Source organism: Spermophilus citellus (assembly GCF_964194105.1).
Source record: "Spermophilus citellus genome assembly, chromosome: 1".
Lineage (NCBI taxonomy): Eukaryota > Metazoa > Chordata > Mammalia > Rodentia > Sciuridae > Spermophilus > Spermophilus citellus.
Genome location: NC_138182.1, coordinates 5899886 through 5919724, shown reverse-complemented (window position 1 = coordinate 5919724; position 19839 = coordinate 5899886). Strand labels below are relative to the sequence as shown.

Genomic DNA, 19839 nt, shown 5'->3' with positions numbered 1-19839 from the left:
CACTGATCGCTTGGAAGCTCTCCCAATAAACCATGAGTCTCCCATGCTGTCCCAGGTATTTTCTTTGCCCTATCAACAACCTGCACCACTGCCCTGGTGCTACTGGGCTGTGTACAAGACGAGTGCCTTTATAAAAGGACTCCCCATGAGTCCCCTCATCCCTTCCACCACAAGAAGACACAATGAGAAGGTGCTGGAAACTAACAGGGAGTCCTTGCTAGACAACAAATCTGCCGGTACCTTATCTAGGGTTTTCAACTTCTAGAGCCATGAGAAAGAAGCTTCTGGTGTTCGTGAGACGCCCAGTTGTGTTCTTTTTGTGACAGCCCCAATGAGCGGGCAGTCTGATCATTATTGTTGTCTTGTGGCTTAGCTTTTGTTTCACCAAAACGCTGCCCTATTAAAGTCCCCATAAAAGAACATCTCGTGCAGGCTGTATGCCATTCAGAAAGGCTTACTGCTCCTCAGAAGTGACATCTTCCAGCACTGTCCTCTGTTCCTCACTTTGTGCTCCACAACCTTCCCCGAAGTACTTTATTAACACCACAGACGCTGTGTCCAGCTGGGCAGGTACCACGCAGCCCTGCCCTGGCCTGCCCTTCAGGATGCCTCCAGGATGCCAACACAGTGAGGTCTCCTAAGATACCCCAGGACCGGCAAACTCATTTACCTATTTGTTTTAATTTTAGGAGGCAACTGCAGGAACAAGAACAAACCTATGAAGTATTAGGATCATTTATCATCAAAAAGTGGCTTTTCCTTGGAAAATAAACATATATTTGTTCATCATTACCCTAAGTACATGTATAAGTCAAGAATGGTTTGAAAATACTCTGTGTACAATCAGTGTCTTGAAAGATTGTGCCCTATATGTGTAATATGACATGAATTGCATTCTGCCAGCATGTATAACAAATCAGAATAAATTTTTAAAAGTGGCTTTTCCTTGGAAAATAAACATAAACTTGTTTATCACCTCTTCTATTTGGGGTCATCTTGTTACATAGAACATTAAATGATTTTTCATTTTTAAAACAATCCTTACCACTGAGTTAATGCAAAAAAAATTGAAAGATAAATTATACAATGTGTATTCTATACACACACACACACACACACACACACACACACACACACACCCGCCAGTTACTGATTTACTGCATTTTTGAAAATCAAATAAAATTCCAAGTACTTAGACAAGACAATGTTTCTAAAAGAACTTAACAAGACTTGCTTGGGGATGTGTAAAGTTGTCCAAATATTTCATTAAGAAAAAGGGGGGTGGGGGAAACAATTGAAGGATTCCATTTTAGTTAAGAGATTATTATATTTATGGGTTAGTAACAGTCTATAATTTGAGGGAAAAAAAGCCTGTTAATAGTGGGTTTCTCTGTGGAGAAAGGTACGAGAAAATTTCACTTTTTCATGTTAGAGATTTCTGAATTGTATTAATTTTTTATAATGGGCATGTGCTTCTTTTATAATCAGGAGAAAAAAACCCAATAAAGTAAAAAACACATTTGTCGCCCCCCACTCCTAAGCAATGTGACTCTCTCTGGTCCTTTGAGAATGGCTGAGGTCACTCAGGCTTTTCTTTCTTTTTTCTTTTTTTCTCCATCTCAGGCATGAGATGTTTCCACACTGGAAAGGGCACTTGACAGTGGGCCTTCCTGGGCACCCTCCTCCGGGTGCGAGAGCAACACCCCTCAGTAAGCAATGCAGCTGTCACAGGGAGAGGGGGCTGCTTCCCTGGACGTCAGAGGGCTTTGAAAGCCACTCAGCGACCAGACCTGAGTCACAGAGAAGGTTCTGAGCCACAGACTGAGGAGGAACTCTTCCCCCTGCAGCTGCTGGCCCGGGGTCAGCCTGGAGCCGGCCTCTCACTGAGGCACCTGGGGCCAGCCAAGTTGAAGGCTCCCTGCTAACAAGGTGGCACTGTCCTTCCCCATCCAGGGAGAAGAACCCGGGTGCAGGCATTTCTAGGATAAACAGTGCTTAAGCCTCGAGAACATGCTAACACTTGTCTTTCTCAGGATTTTAAAAATACAAATGGCATCTGCTTTACCACTAAATTATATATTTGTTTGAAGCTTAATATAGGGATACTTTACATAGTTTCCCAAAACACAGCAGGACTTCTGGGATCCAGCATATATGAGAATCACCAGCCCAAAGTTCCTGGCAAGGGGTTCAGCCTGACCCGCCTGCTGTCGGCTCCAGTTGTGAGGAACAACAGAGGCATTTGAAGACGGCTGGTCCTTAGTTCTGGCTTCTATACTCCTGCTACAGAGGGCTGCCTGGATTCCTTCCCTTCCCCCTGCCTCCCTCCACGTCATCTTTGACCTCATCCGAAGCTCAAATCAACCTTCTTTGGGATATTTTCCCTTTTATTTACCTAAAATATTGGGCTTTTTCTTCTCTTTGCTCCCATAGCATCTCCCCCCCACACACACACACACACACACTTTTTTAAATCAACTTTTCACTCTGTAAACACGAGAATTGCAATGAACAATATTTATATTGAATACACGGAAAAGGAAGTCTCGATCTGGTCTAGGAAGAGTGAAGATGTTTTCCTGGAAACATGTCAATCAACCTAGCAAGGAAGGATGAAGTCGAGTTAGGCAGGCGGTCTGGGCTGAGGGACAGGGTTTGCAGGAGAAGCACGTTACAAGGTGCCTGAGATGGAGAATGCCCAGGCATGACGAGCAAAGGGAAGGGAGGAAGATGAGGCCCGGGAAGCAGGCAGGAGACCGAGAGCCTGGCCGGGCATTCTGAGGAGTGACGGGAGACCACGGAGTGGGTGAGCAGGAGAGTGAGCGGACAGCTCTGTGCCCACGACATGCAGAAGCAGAGGAAATGGCCTACCGCGAGGTGAGCTGGAGGTCTATCAGGGTGACCCAGGCAAGAGAGGATGACAGCACGGACCACAGCAGTGGCCATGGGGGGAGAGAAGGAAATACGGGCAAGTTTTCCAGAAGCTGAGCTCAATAGGAATTGGAGATGAGCTACATATGGGGAAGCCCAGGGAGACGGGCAGGGCAGCTGTGGTCTCTGAGTCGTAGGAGGAACACCTCACCGTTCACTCGTCTCATGCACCGTGAGTGTGGACTGTTTGGGATGCACTGAGCATGAAGGGTCCTCGAGACAGCCAAGGAGAATGCGAGTGTCTTTCCTACCACCATCCGGGTATGCCATGAGCAGGTCTTCCCTCTGGCTTTGGAAGGGCAAATGAGGAAAGAGGAAGGGAAATTACACTTTTTCATGCCTCTCCCTTGAACCAAAGCCCATATTAGCCTTCTTTGTCTTTGTAAAATTTTTCTTTATGAGATTTCTGCAAATAAGACTATTGTCCACTGCTGGAGCAAGGAGCTGCCAAGAAGCACGTGACGAACTCCATGGAGCTGGGAAGGGCCCAGCTACACATCACTCCCTGGTCCATTTCTGTGTGGGTCACGACCTTCTGATCAACACTTCGTATTCATCTTTTTTGCTTCTTGTGGATTTTATGGACACCCACTTCTCCTGATCAATACAGAAATTTCTTAAGGGCAGGATCCTTCCTTTCAATCCACTCGGTCCCCACATGACCTAGAAAAATGCTTTACATAGTCAGCTCTCTGTGAAGGTCGGTTAGAGGTTGGAGGAGTGTCAGTGAAGTTGGCCAGACATCCTGGAGGGAGACAGCAGGTAGTTGTTTTCAAGCCGGTTTGTAACTCTGCACAGGGAAGCGTTGAAGCGCTGGGTTACTCGTGTATTCACACCCACGTGGGCAGGACACCAAAGGAAGCGAAGATGCTCTCTCCAGGGACTGGCCAGATGGGGTCACAGTGGCCCACCTGTCTGGGGTGCTGGCATGGACTGGTGAACCTTTCTCCAACCCATAGTGTACTGTCTGGTAGAACAGAACACAGAGTCTGGGTGGATTACAAAGAGCAGACATTTATTTCTCACAGTTCTGGAGGATGGATGTCCAAGACTAGGCACAGACAGGTTCTGCTCATGGGTAACTGTCCTGTCGTGGAGGCCGGGGGTTCTGCCTGGCCGCTTTCACAGGAGCACTCTTCCCCTGCTGAGGACTCTGCCCATGGAAATCACCTTGGAAAAGCCATCACACTGAGGGTGAGAATTGCATATGAATTTGGGGGCGACCCCAGCATGCAGACTATAGCAGCTACACAGAAAGCTTGAAGAAAAGCAAATTTCTCCTCCCAAATCCTCCAGGGTTTGAGGTTCTGTTTGCCAAAGCCAGAAGGGAAGCTGAGGCTCATCTGCATTCCTGGGTGTCAGTATAAGAGTCTCTGAAGCTACTTACGGTGATGATTTTGGAGGAACGAGTCAGCATAAAAATTGGAACCGACAGGAAGGGTCTTGTCCAACAATGCTGCTGCGCCCTGCCCTGTTCCTATGGGTGTGTGATGCACTGTTGGCTTTGTCACCTCCATGCAGACTGTCAGCCACTACACCTCGGCTGCCTTCAGGGTGCCCTGTGGGGTAGGAGGTCCCAGGGGCCTCTGGGCCACTCAACATGCTGGGATGTGACAGATCCTTCCCAGGAGCCCGGCAGCACCCTCTGGACCCACCCTGTGTGTCTCCCTGGGATTCAGGCCCCGTGTCTCCATCTCTTCAACCATGAAGCTCCCAACTCAGGATCAGAGCCCAGAGTGAATTCTTTGCACTTGAAGTTCTCAAAATTGCCACAGAAGTGGAAGTTTCTCTCAACACCGTAGGGCTGCTGGGAAATAATAGAAGGCTATAAAATTCCTTCCAAGTGTAAAAGCATTTTGTAGAGTATAATCATTTCAATGGTCATTAGTATTTTTTCAGAGTCGCTTAGGAAGTGGTGGTTTACCAAAGTTCTGAACTCGGGATAATTAAAGAATAATTAAACCGTCTCGCCCCAGGCACCTGGGCCTCCCTGTTAGACATACTGAGCGAGGCTACACTGAAGTGCTAGTTTACCCTGGAAAATGACAGGCTTGTTTTTCAAGGTGTAATAATTTTGTTGCAACAGACTACAGAGCTGAACTTGGCCACGATGAAATAGCAATTCACATCCTTCATCAGCTTACAATTTTTCTTTCAAGCTGGGTAGTTGTTAAAATCAAAGTCTGTAATGGCCCAGGAATGTTTAATTCTTCTCATCTGCGTATTGTTATTTTTACCCTTTTGATTATTTTCTTAATCTACTTTCCAGGTTTACTTGTTTTATCAGCTGAAAAGCTGGAAAATATCCTTATGACTAAATGCTTGGATGTTTATTATTTTACTTATTTTTTTAGCCAAACCCTATGATAACATTCTAATTTGATAATGTTCCATTAAACACATTAATAGGAGATGGGAAAATATAACAATTAAGGAATGTAGGAGCAGTTTTTAGTAAGATGAGTCCTCTAGCATAAAAACATGATATTTAGCTTTTTGGAGCTACAATATGTCCGTGACAAATGGCTCATATTCAGAAGTTGTAGGTATACTGTGTACACATTTTGAGCAGAAACTCGAAGAAACACCATGTGGATAATGTTTTGAAGCAACAGTGCAAAAATAAAGCCTCATAGCCTGATCCCAACACTTAACACAATCTGCAAAACCCTTAACCTGCTTCATTTCTCCATAAAAGTCATCATAGAATTCATGTCCAGAGTTTGGAGATCAGGGTCATGAAGTGCTTAGAACTGCAAAAAGTGCATAAATCTTCAAAACAAGTGTTCAGTTACAGCTTGGGTTTTAAGCACATTCCATCTACAAATAACACTCATTTCCATGCCACTTCATAGCTAATTTTTAGGATATAGCTAGTAACACAACTGCATCTTATTAAGTCTATGTGATACAGTAAACTTTCTCCCAAGAAAGGGAATGCAAATGTTAGAACTGAAGATACCATTTTTTTAAACACTTAAATTAGGAAAAGAAATTCAAAATAATTATTTTCTAGTGGTATTTATCCATTTAAAAAATATTACTATGAAGGTGGTCATGCTTAGCCACCATTAACAAGAAAGATTTTATTTTGACTTCATTAATGTCAGCATTTCTTTCACGGATTTACATTTCCTTCACATTTTTTTGGTAGATGAGACTACTATGGTATGCAAATTTTAAATTTAATTTTCATAATGCATTTACGGAAGCAAGAATATCTGTGTAGGTATCTGAAAATAAATATGGAGCAGAAACCCAGGAAACAATCAGGTTAACTAATATTACATGAGGAATCTAAAGGAACCACATGTACAGATATCTTGAATCAACTCCCAAGAGTTTGAAGCTAGATATTCAGATGTTGTAGAAAGCTTAACATTTCTTTGATCTTTCTAAATGAGTTTGCACTAAACAATTAGAAAGAAAACATACTTATTGGCCCCATAAACACACATGCACATTTACAAATTAGTTACACTCTGTTTCTCACATGCTGTTTTTAAGTTGTTGTCTTTTCTTTTTTTTTTGTTTTTTTTTATTTTATTGTTGGTTGTTCAAAACATTACATAGTTCTTAATATACCATATTTCACAGATTGATTCAAGTGGGTTATGAACTCCCATTTTTACCCCGTATACAGATTGCTGTGTCACATCAGTTACATTTCCATTGTCTTTTTTTTTTTTTTTAAAGAGAGAGCGAGAGAGGGAGAGAGAGAGAGAGAATTTTAATATTTATTTTTTAGTTCTCGGTGGACACAACATCTTTGTTTTTTTGTATGTGGTGCTGAGGATCCAACCTGGGCAGCATGCATGCCAGGCAAGCGTGCTACCACTTGAGCCACATCCCCAGCCCTGTTGTCTTTTCTTACAAAAAAAAAAAAAAAGACTTATTATGAGTAGAGCAGAGAAATATCGTTATTCAGTATTACACCAAATGTTGAAAAATTCCCCTTTGCTCTGGGGATTGGCACTGCTTCCCCTGCTACCTTATGTAAAGTCTGAATATATGTTTCAGAAGGCAAAACCATAGATGCAATGAAAAGATCAGTGGTGCCAGGGCTTGGGGATCCTCAGAGGCAGCAGGTTCTTTGGGCAGTGAAACCCCTCTGCGTTACTGTAATGATGCACATACATCTTTACACATTGTCAAAACCCGCTCCACACCACACGGGGAAGCTGAATGTGCACCATGCCCCTGGGCACATTCCTGTGTCCTACAGGTCATGCACTGCAGTGGGGCCAGTTGACTCTGCAGAGGCTGTGCACAGGTGGGGCAGAAAGGACGGCCAATCTCTGTGCCTCCCCATCAGCTTGACAGTGAGTCTAAAACTACTCTAAACAATAAAGATTTTCAAAACTTTTTAACATATTATGTCCATTATATAACTTAAAACCTGTGTGTGCAAACATTTTAACCCATCTTTCTGTTTTTCAAAGGACATTAATACAAATAACTGTCTGAGTTGGAACAGCTAGAAGTTTGTTTTTCCTCCTGTCTTTTTTTTCTGAATGTTTCCAGAAAGTTCTTTCTTAAAGCTGCATGTCTTGAAATACTGGATTTTCTGAGTCCCGCTGTTCCTGCTGACCACACCGTCCTTGGTGGTGGGCTTATCTTGCTGTCTCCCCCTGTGGAAGGATTTCAGCCATCCACACCTCACATGCCCAAGTTCCTTCCTTTACCTTTCACACTAGCTCTATCCCCAGCTGCCTGCGCTCCCAGAAGAGAGTCAAGCAGAGAGGGAGAATGATGTCCACAGTGTCTGGCATAAGTTTGCCCACTGAGTGCATTTGCTGAATGAATGAATGGAAACCAAGGTAACTTCTTACTTCATTCTTCCCATTCCGCCTCAACTGCCTAGCTATTATTTCACGTCTGTGAAGAAAGCAAACATGAGCAGGGTGTCTCCTCAACCCCTCCAAGGTATTCCTGGACTTCTGGGTGTGTCTCTTCAATTGCCACCTCTGCTGTCACCTGGTATCCTCCCTGTGACCCTGCCTTCACCTGGCGTTTTGCTCTTTGAACAAGGGACACCAGTCACTTTAGATTCACACTGTCCTTAAAAACCCCACCTTGACATGGTGACATCTACAAAGACTCTCCTTTCAAATACAGCTGCCTGCGCTGAACCAGAGGCCAAGCTGTGGGCCTGTCTTACAGGAGGACACAGCTGCACCCCTCACACTGGCTTCCCTCATTGGAAGTGCCTGTCCTTCAAAAGAATTCCTGTTTCAGAACAATTCCTGAACAACAGTGACAACAACCTGGATGGTGTCAGCAGTAGCAACAAATACAACGAAGACAAGCAGATAAACTCCCTGATGAGGATCTACTCCAGAAGGGCTGGTTCTGAACAAGTTTGCTACAAATCATGAGAAGAGGTAACTACTCTCCACCTCCTGACTTTATTAAAGTCCACAAATTGTATTTCCTGTGTGCACTTTCAATTCCCTAACTTTGTCCACATCTTGTAGAGGAAACAACCTGAAATTCATTCATATTAGAATTTTGGAAAATGAGGAGTTTAGCCCAATGGTGTGAAACCCTGTGGCGGAATGACAGTTTCTGCAGCAGGAAGCAGGAGAGGGCTTTGGGGTGGAACCTGAGCTTCTGAAAGCCATGCCACATGGTTGGCCACCCACCTCTTGCAGTGGAGGTTGCTCTTGATGCCCTCACAGTCCTCTAGCACCCTAGCATCCAAGCAGCATGATGCTCCAATCCCCTCCCCACTGAATGCAGCCCAGGGTTCAGGGGCTAGTTCATGTGCATAGGTGTGGCTTCAGGGACCCAACAGGTGAGGGTCCATGTCGCTACACAGCCTTCCCTTCTAAACCTATCCATGGCTCATGGCATTAGATGCATATTACCCAGGAGTAGAAAAACAGATAGGAGAAGGAGCCCATGGAGTCTAGGAGCTCACCTATCGCCTCTGCTCACCCAAGGTCAACATGCTCCTCACAGTGCTGCCTTCGCCACACCCTGGCTGGCCCTCTAGCAGTTCACTGAAGGGAAAGTTCCTTGGATGTCAGTTGGCTCTTCAGCCCTAATTTATAGCCAAATTAAGGAAGAAAATGTTCTCTGTCCCTTTAAAAAAAATACAAATGAAACTTTGCAGGATTCTAAGGAGGTCTGAGAAAATAAAAGACTGAGTACATCCTAGTGGGGGCCTGATCGGGGTCTCGGGGAGGACTCTCGCTGGCTGTTTGTGTGCTCGGGTCGAGTTGGCATGGGTGAGGAACGCTGACCCAGGCCAGATTCCCATGTTCCAGACTGCTGTGCTGCTCTGGGGTGCTTGGTTGATAAGTGGATGTCAAGAACCCCGTGCTGGCTGAAGGCATGTATGGGATCCATGCACACAGGATGTGGTCAGGCTAGGCTGGGCCGGGGGTCAGCAACAGGTAGCTCTCTCAAAATTGAAATAGCTTATTGCCTCTGGAGGAACTCACCGTAAATAGCAGTAGGTTTTTAAAATTTTGTTTTGTTTTTATGTTTTCATGGCTGTGGGAGAGAGCAGGCTGAACCATATGTGAAAGAACAATGGTACCATGGTCCTCCCCAAGTTTAACTCGTTCATGGGTCAGAGGGGGTTGACAGCTAGAGGACACTCTGCCAAAGCTTGAGGCAGAGGGGAGGGGTGGGAAGAGTAGCATGTGGCCACCACCCTGGGCTCCCCCAGACCTCCACGGCATCCCATGACCACAGGCACATCTCACAGCCATCTCAACATAGGCAGGGGGTGGGTACTGGAGGAACTGGCCAGCAGGGCCAGGGACAGAGGCCTTTCCACAGAGATCCTGCTAGCTTTTCATCCCTGTGGGAAAAAGTGCCTGAGAAAAACAACCTAAAGGAAGAAAGACTTATTTTGGCTCATGGTTTCAGAGGATCAGTCCATGGGCATCTGGCTCCATCACTGTGGGCCTGAGGTAAGGCAGAGCATCATGGAGGATTTGGGGGGTGAAGAGAGCTGTCAGCTTATGGCAGCCAGGAAACAGAGATGGGGTGAGGTTGTGGTGATATACACCCTCCACGGACAAGCCCTAGTGACCTACATCCTTCAACTAGGCCCACCTCCCAACAGCACCACCAGCCGGGGACCCAGCCTTCAGTGACCACAGGGACATTGGGGTTGAGATCCAAACCATAACCTGTGGTACCTGGAATGGGCTTGAAGGGCAAGAGGGAAGCAGCCAATTCAAGATTTTGAGAAGGAGTGTTCTAGGCTGAGGCCAAAGCCAGACACAGCCCTGTGCTGGGAATATACTGGGCCCTAGTCAGGGGCCGTGGCTGGAGCAGAAGGAGGGAAGAGAGAAAGGAGGTGAAGACCTCAAGCTGGTCAGACAGACAGCAGTGGAGGCTTTGGAGGTAAGAATTTGGGGTTTATCTTTTCTAAATATATGAGAGGCTATTAGAAGATCTCAATGAAGGAGTCAAAGTATCTTCTCTGTCCCATTGAGCCACTGAGTTAGGATAAGTTGTTGGGGTGCAGGACTGTAGGAGAGTCCCTCCCGAGAGCCTGACAGGAGGTGGTTCTCATGGACCAGAGGAATAGCAGAGGTAAAGAGAAGTGGGTGGGGCTTGGGTTTAATTTATGGGGGTAGACTCTAGAACTTGCTGATAAAATTGAGCATGCAGTTCATTTCCTTAGATAACGAGGCCCTGTAGCCCAGCCACATAGACAGCGAAGACAAACCATCACGTCCATAAAGAAGCCAAACAGGTGACGTTATGGTTTGGATACGAGTGTCCGCCGAAAGCTCATGGGTGAGACAGCACAGGAATGCTGAGAGGAGAAATGATTAGACAATGATAGCTGTAACCCCATCAGTGGATTAATCCATTTGATGGATTGATCATTTGGAAGAACTACTGAACTGGGTGGTAGCTGTAGGCAAAAGGCAGGATGTGACTGAAGAAAGTAGATCCCTGAGGTTTTCCCTTGAGGTTTCACTTTGTCGCTGACACATCCCAGGGAGCTTTCTCTGCTTCCTGGCTAAGCTTCCTGCCGTGAGCTGAGCCACTTTCCTCCCCAGGCCTTTCCACCATGATGCCCTGCTCACCTCAGACCCAGAGCCATGGCGTTGGCTGACCATGGGCTGAACCTCTGAAACATGAACCCAAATAAACTTTTCCTACTCTAAGTTGTTCTTATCAGGCACTTTGGTCACAGTGACGCCAAGCTCAGGAGCACAGGCGGGTGCAGCAGTGAGGGGCTAGCTCAGGGAGGTATTGGCTGCAGACACATGGTCTCTTCCTCTCTCTCTAAATCAGGGAGGAAATGAGGAGTATAAAATAGGATAAAATTTATGATCAAATCATGGGACACTCCCTTCATTCAGTGGTTGAGCCAAGAATCACGAGCCAGCAGACGAGACTGGGAAGTAATGGAGATGGCAGTGTGGGCGGGTGCTGGGCTCAGTGGCCGAGCCCTCCCTTCAAATGCATGAGGCTCTGGGTTCCATTCCCAGCACTGGAAAAGAAAAAAGAGAGAAAGACAAAAAAAAAAAAAAAAAAAAGATTGAAGTAGAAAGGAAACCAGGAACGTAGGATTTCCTGAACCTGGGGAGCACTGTTTCAAGGAGCCGGCAGCAGCCCTACGAGGAGGTGCTGAGAATTGAAGACAGGGAAGAAGGGGCGCCAACCGCCAGACTTCAACATGGAGGAGAGAAATGGGGAGCTGTAGTCTGAAGAACAGAGAGCTAGAGTGCACTTATAGGAAGCCAAAAGAAAAAACAAACAAAAACCCAGGTAACTCGGCCTAGTGCAGAAGGTTTGTGGAGACCCTGGAAAAGGTGAGGCCTTAAGACAGAGGAAAGCTGTGGGGATTTTCATGACATTTCAACCGCAAGCTCCAGCTCTGATCGGTGGGGACCCTAGGAGAACGGGCCCGTGGACAGGTGTGAGTTTAATGAAATCACCATGGTTACCAGCGGGGTGGAGGGCAGCTCAAGAGTCAGTTTCATAAGAGGTGAGGGTGCCTGAGGTGAGGGGTGGGTTCGTCTTCAGGAAGGAGAACCGTCCTGTGTTTGTGGAATGTGGGAGCCAGGGAGAGAGAACCACCAGTTGGGAGGCTGGCTAGGGAGAGAACGCAGAATGAAGCCTGGTATGCTTGTCTCACTTGGCTTTTTGTTGCTGATGGTGTAAAACTGGTCAGGTGACGTTTTGCCTTCTTGAATTGGAGGTGGACAGATCCCTGGACCTGCTTTGGGAAGTTAGAGAAAGCTGAAGTCCTCGAGAGACCTGGCTGGAGTCATGAGCTCTCTGTGGTACTTGGTGCTGGGGGCTCCATGGCAGGAATGACCCCAAAGTGGCATTCAGTGAGAGCACAGTCCTGATGACTTCCAGGGGTGTTTTCTGATTGTCAAAGATGCAGCCTGTGTGGAGTGAAAGTTTGGCTGCTGCAGACAGGTTTTGTGGTTGATTGGAAAGGGGAAGACGGGGAAAAATGATCTGGAATTTGCCAAGAGCTCACATTTCTAACCCTGTTTCTCCCCATAGCTAGACAACATGTGGAGGAAGCTTCTTTTTGGTATTTTCCCCCCTCTGGAGTCTTGCTGTGAGGCTTAAGTTACTACCTGTGGGGTTTCAATAGTAATGACAAAGCCAAAAGTTTGAGAAGCTGACTTTAATGGGTTGATGTGCTGCTAAGAGGCATTTATTAGGCTAAGGAGAGTGGAGCATCATGGGACACATTCATCCGGGGGTGCAGAGCTAGGAGCAGGGAGATTTATCAAAGACGGAGCGTTATTAACCAACCCCAACACACGGGGAACGTTGATTTCTATTAAAGTAGTGAGGGGCATATAAGCCTCAGTTTTTATACTCCTGTATCCCTTAACCTACCTTCAAAAGCAATGAGGAAGACTTATTTGTCCAGGGAGGGGCTGCTTTCTGAGCCTGAGTCCCAGAATCCTCCTGGACCATGCGCTTGGCAGGAAGGTAGGAAAAGTGGTATAGCTTACACATTGGGAAGTGTGGTGGGTTAAAGGAGCATGAAATCATTTCTTCACTCAGGCCACAGATAAATACATCTGACAACTCTTGGTGTATGTCACCTCAGTCCCCAGAGGTAGCCTTGGATTCAGGGATAAACTTCATGCCACTGGAGATGGAAGTACCACTGGCAGGTACTGAGCAGAGGAGGTCACTGAGTGCTCAGCAGGCCTGACCAGGTGGAAGCCGAAGTTTCAGGCAGTGGGAAGGAAGCAGGAGGCATCTCCTGGACAGGGACTAGCAGTGACCTCGCTGATGACACAGATGAACTGACATAGTGACCTCGCTGACATAGATGAACACGGCTGTCTACTTTGAGAAAATCTGAGCTGGAAGAGGCAACACATAGGAGAAACTCTCTTATAAGAACATGTGGATTATCTGCAAATATAATGCTTTGTGTTGGAAAAACTATGGAGAAATCCAGAAAGTAACAAAGTAACAACTGTAAAACTACTACCTAGAATGAACATATGCCAATATCTGGTGGGTTTTAATTTTTTTAAGAAACCATATGAAGCATCTTTGATAAAACGAGCTGTCCCTTTCCTTTTCTGTCTCCAGTGAAATTTTCTAGAGCTCAGAGACAATCATTCTGGGAATTCAATGTAATATGGCTGGACCACATTACACACACATGCAGGCACATGTGCGCGCGCGCGCGCGCGCGCACACACACACACACACACACACACACACTGCTGCTTTTAAAGTTGTTCCTATAAATTGTGTTGTACTGCACTGTATAGCTTTGCATCTTTCTATTTGGGTTTTGATATTGTTTTGATATCTGTTCCTGGTGACACACATTGATCTTATTTCAGCTTCGTAGTGTGAATGTGCCTCTAGTTCCCTCACTTAAATTGCAGAACATTCATTTTACTCCATGATATCCTGCTGCCGTGAGGGCCTCTGCTTCTTCCTACTGCAGACCAACATACATTTGACCAGGATCTATGCCTCTAAGTAGAACTATAGATCTGGAATGTAACAACAGGAGGCAATTTGCTTCCTGAATATATTGAACCAATCTATAATTCCTGCAAAACCCATGTTTTTAGAGATTCCTAACAAAAAGAATTGGCCATTCAGTTCACCAAACCTTTTTGGTTGCCTGACAATTTAGGTCAGGAATTTTATGAATGACAGATCAGAATGAGAAAGAGGCTCACAAAGCACAGGAGTTGTCATTCATTCCATTTCCATTGGTCAAATATTCTGATGACCCTCTCCAAGGGGCCTCTTGCAGTAATAGTCATGGAGGAAGATTTGAGTCCTCTGTCCTGTGTACTTTTGCCAATGAGATAGGAATAGAATATGATGTGTCTTTTTTTTTCTTTTTCTTTAGTACTGTTGGAGGTTGAACCCAGTAGTGCTCTACCATTGGGCCATATCCCCAGACCTTTTTATTTTATTATTTTATTTATTATGAGACAGGGTCTTGCAAAGTTGCCCAGGCTGTCCTTGAACTTGTGATCCTCCGGCCTCAGCCTCCTGAGTTGCTGGAATTACAGGCATGAACCACCACATCTGGGGTGATGTGTCACTTCTAAACAAATGTTTTAAGAGCCATTCTGGGCTCACTATGTGTGTTGATTACCTCTGTGCTGCAATTTTCCAGAAAAAGCACATTTCAGTGCAGGTCTCCGTGAAGGCAACAGGGAGCAGAAATTCAGTCAAAACAGGAGGGACAGAAAGCGAGAATGGAGTAAGAGCTTCTGGCACTGGAATGCACCTCAGTAGCCTGGCCATTTGTTGTTGCAGCATGACTCTGCTCATGCTGACTGACACAGACACTTTCAGGAAGAGGAGATGCAGTATGAGCAATGACCATGATGAAACTGAGTGAGAGCAGTGGGTGAGCAGGTAAACAGCTGGGGGCTCTGCAGGTTGTGTTGGAGGGCAAGACTGAGACATCATATTTCATCAATGCTTTGCTTTTTTATAAAAAAAATGCAGAATGCCTATGATTCCTCATGATCTGTCATAACAGATGAAAGCAGGAAAAAAATCTAACCTCCCAAGTTAGGAGAAAACTAAGAAATAAGCTTCATACCTGAAAAACTTTCCTTCTTAAAATTCTTCATGTTAAAATCTGAGATTTCAGTTCTGGGGAGACATTTCAGAGTTCTTTCATCTTTACGTGTCACACATACCTTATTGTGTCCAACATTTTAATAAAAATTAGGACAGGTTTTGTCACTTAGCATTTCATTTTTTTTTTTCACTTAAGAAAGGATCAGAATACCTGAGGAACTTTTTAAACACGTGGGTCCCCAATCTTGAGTCAATATCGCTCTAGGTATTAATTCTGGAAACTCCATATACGTGTGTTTTGATGTGTGGGAAGGGACAGATGCTCCTGAAGGTTGGTATCTGTAGGTATAAAACTTCAATTGTATGGTTTTAAAAACAGAATTCCTTTCCTAACACTAAGTCATTCTTATTTTTAATTTTTAGTTTTAAAAGATCTTTTATTTATAAAATAACAGAAACAGCAAGTAGTAATCATGAAGGTATTTTTGGTTACTTCCTTTAGTGTGGTACTTGGCAAAATAAAGAACTGGAAGTCCTTTAAAAATAAAATAAATAGATAAATAAAAAGGATCCGAATGTACATCTTGGAGTTATTTAAGAAAATAACCTAATTAGAACATGAGAAATTGGAAACATGGAAAAATTACATAGACCATTTGTTCGGAATTACGTGTCTGGTACTGGAAGTGGGAGAAGATAAACAACAAAGAATATGCGAATGAATAGCTCAGCGCTCTGGAAATTTAATCAGGTATCCATGAAGCAATAAATACTTGGGAGGCTTTCATAATTGCTGGTTATGGTGCTGTACGAAAGCGAGACTCAAGAAAATGTAATGCATAGCACCTGTCTTCCCAGACCTTAAGACACACGTGGGACACTGGATACAGGCATGTGGAAAGCGCTAGCGCTCCAGCTAAGGACCACGAGAGGCAGATCAGCAGCACTGGACCGAGGGACGTGGCCTGGGCGACTGGGGCTCCTGTTGCCCTGTCCAAGATCCGGCCATCAGAAAGTGGCAGAGAACAGACGTGGAGCTTGAGTCTGTTCTCAGACTCAAAACATGTCTCTGTCATTTAGAATTCACAAATGTGTGGCTCAGAGCCCACATATAGTCCACAGACATGTTTTTATTTTTATACATACATATATATGTTTTGGATTTTTCTTGGTCTGCACATTTTCATAGATTGGAGGCCACATGGAGTGAGTTGGAACCTTCATATGAAAATTCACACTTCTTAGCATCCCCTTCCCACAGGGCGCAGTGGGCTGGGTTAAGCAGTGGGCCTAGTGGATAGAGAGCATGTTGCTGGGTCCACGCAGCCCTCCTCACATGGCAAATGTGCGAGCGGCCACTCCTGCCCCTAGTCATAGATCCCCTAGTCAGCACCAGGGGCCTGTCCTCTGATGAGTCATCATGAGGACACTATGCAGGTGTTAGCTGCTTAGGTTGGCTCCTTTAAAAAACTCTCCCCCCACCCCACCAGCCACAAGACACAAAATATGGTTCACATAAAAGAAACATCCACTGGAGGCCTAAATGGGAGATGTATTCCCCACTGTCAGATGTCACCCACCCTGCCCCTGGACGCTCACTGCATTTCTTCAGGTCCCTTTACGACTGCTCTCCTGGTCTAATCTCTGTTTATACCTTTCCTTGTCATTCCAGTTTGATGCATGGGCCACCTTCCCTCCGACAGTGACCTCAGGTCCCTGCAGGCCCCTGGCTGTCATCGCCCTTCCAGAGCTCTTCATTAGACAAACAACCTTCCCATGAGCACCCATCTTTGTCCCTTGGCCCCTGGGACCTGCCCTCATGGGTACAGCCTCAGAGCAAGGGCATCACAAGCAAAACCTGGCACAGCTCACTGTGTGGCCAAAGTCTCATTTCTAGCAGTTGATTACTATTTGGTTACTGAATTTATTGGTTTAGGGTGCCTATTTCCAATTATTTTCTGAAATAAATCTTCAGAAAACGTACAGTTATGATAAAGTGATTGAAACAAAGAAGAATCAACTAATGAAGGAGATAGGAATAATTGTACCCCCCCCCCAAAAAAAAGAAAAGTAATGTTGTGGTCACTGTCATTTCAACTGGGCTTCTGAGAGCTCTGCACTTCATAGAAAACAAAACAAAACAAAACAAACAAACAAACAAAAAACCCACAGGAAGAGGGTGGCACTATTGCCAAGTTATATGACCTAGTTCTTTTTTTTTAAATTTTTTTTATTGATTATTTAAAGCATTACATAACTCATGATATATAATCTTTCATACATTTGACTCAAATTGTGTTTTGAACTCCCATTTTCACCCCAAATACAGATTGCAGAGTCACATCTGTTACATATTCACTTTTTTACATAATGCCATATTAGTGACTGTTGTATTCTGCTGCCTTTCCTATCCCCTACTATCCCCCCTCCCCTCCCCTCCCCTCCCATCTTCTTAAATAAAAGAAGCACACCGGTCCATTTGGGGGGGGGGGAACTTCTGCTATTAAACACTAAAAAAGATTAATGAGGAAAATTTGTTATAACAATGAACTATTTCTCTAAGTATTAAAGATAAATGAACCAGACCTTTCTCTCAATGGAGAATTTTGATTAAATAAAGAATGTGTCCCCTCTCGGCCTAACAGTATTCTCTGCACGGTGACCACGGGCGGGCTGGAGTGCTCCCTACATGGGAATGAACACTGATCCTGACCCTTCTGCTGTCCTTGACATGATCTAATTTCATGAATGCTACTATAACCCGCTCGCCTTAATTACCACTTAGCACCTGAAAATTGATACCTTGAAGGCCACTAAAGAGAGCTTTCCCAGGTCCCTCTACAGCGGCCACACTATTGTACTTGACAGGCCCATTGTGTGAAACAGACTCATCATTTCATTACTCCGGGACATCAACTTGTTGGGACCACGGCTCACTCCCCTCTCAGCGAGTCTGGGCCTGACAGCTCCTTGACCGTGCTTTGAAATTCCATTATCTGCAGTCGCCCCCTGACCTGCCTTGTGCTGGGCGGGCATCTCCCCTCGGTGGGGGAGGCTGCGTCCCTCCTTGCCTTTGAGGGGCCCCTGAAAGCTGCTCTTTCAGAAGTCAAAGAGGAGTTGAAGCTGACAAATAATGCCGGGAGAACTTCTTTTAACTTTTCCCTAAGTTATCTAAGTAGACAAGCTCGCAGCTCCAGTCCACGATCCAGCGGGGGGAGAGAGTTTGCAATCAAAGTGCTCTCCTTGACCAGGGAAGCTATCAGAGTTGGATTGTTCGTGAAAATGCCAGATTTTCAGTAGCCTCAGGCACATGCCAACCTGCTGGCACTGCCACAAATGCCAGGCCTCCCTTGCCAAAGTGAAGACGGGAGTCTGCGTGTCCCCAGTTTGCCAATCTGGGCCTGCAGCCTTGGCTGATAACATTGTCAGAAGCACCAACCATTCCGAGGAGGCAGCGGAGGGCCTTGGGTGACGGGGCGCCTTTCAATTACCAGGTTGCTCTGCCAAGCTCTGCCAGTTGGCCCGGGAGCTGCCATCAGCTGCCTCAGACAGGGCAACACAGCCAGATATGTGAAAAAGAGACCGCAGTTAACACAGGCGAGGAACAAAACAAATCAGAGAAGCGCCTGGGAGACAGGTGGGGTGGGAGCTCAGCCCAGGCCAGCCGTCCCTGCAACTCCTGCCTCAGGGGACAGGTGGAATGTGGCAGGAATGTCTCAGGAGAAGTTCAGACCTGACTTCCACAGAAGGTGGAAGGTCGTCATGCTGTGTTGCAATCACAGATAGGGTTTCCTGCGCCTTCCCTGTTTCTTTCTGACAGTCACCTTGATACCTTTGATGTCTGAGATATATGTTTCACCAAAATGTGCTGGCGAATTGTTTAAAAAACATTATCATAACAACTTTTACCTAATTTTTCTTGATTTTTCCTTTTCTTCATTGCCTGGAGACACCACCTGACACTTCCGAGAAGAACCACAGCCAACCAGGAAGCCACCTCGCCACATTTTACGAGCCTGCAATGGAGGATGCTGGTTCTCCTTAAGATTTCTTTGACAGAAATGGCTTCCCCGACTGTTTCACAGGGCAGTATTCACAGGTGCCTGGGAAGTCTGATCTAGGCACCGAGGTCTGTCCTTGCCAGGGCAGGAAAGGCATCAACTCCTTCATTGGAATTTGCCTGCAAGGAAGACTGAAGCCCAGGCAGGACAGTGGCCGGGGTTGGGCTGAGCATGGATTCTTTGCCAGAAATCACCTGGATAACAGTTTCTGATCTTCACCGCAGAAGTGCATCCCTCCTTTGTGGCATGACCAGAGCTCTCAGAACCCTCCGTCACCTCTCATGACTGCTCCCCGGGATGCATGGGGACTCCGTGTCAGTGGCAGAGAGAGGCCACTGATTGGTACCTGGATTCGCACCTGGGAGTGATAAGGAGCTGCTGCTGGACCGGGGAGGGGTTGATCTGAGGGGCTCCGATGCGGACCACAGTTATGGCCTGGCACTCAGCTCCTCGACTGGCCAACACACTGAAGAATTCAAAGTTGAAAGACAACAACTCTGAGAGCAACATCCTGTGTGAAGGCTGAAGCGAGCTCTCAAGCTGATTGCCCTCAGTGAAGATGAGAGCCCCGGATTCTATGAACAAGTACAGATTTCCTTTCACTCTGGAAACTGAACACAGAGAAAATAAGTTTCTAGTTGGGTGTGGTGGTAATGCTAGCAGCTGGGGAGGCTGAGGCAGGAGGATCACAAGTTTAGGCCAGACTCAGCAAATTAGTGAGCAACTTAGTGAGACCCTATTTCAAAATAAAAATTTTTTGAAAAGCAGGAGCAGAGGATTGGGGATGTGGCTCACTGGTTGAGTGCCCCTGGTTTCA

The 19839-nt window shown here is 45.8% G+C and overlaps 1 pseudogene across 1 annotated transcript in view; it reads right to left on the bottom strand.

Moving 5' to 3' along the window:
* The window catches only part of LOC308652573, a 111832-nt pseudogene extending 92300 nt beyond the window's left edge, over nucleotides 1-19532 (bottom strand). Inside the window, exon 1 of the transcript in view lies at nucleotides 19381-19532. The product of the transcript in view is annotated as an uncharacterized misc_RNA (transcript). The remainder of the gene's footprint in view (nucleotides 1-19380) is intronic.
* Between the last annotated feature and the right edge of the window lie 307 nt (nucleotides 19533-19839).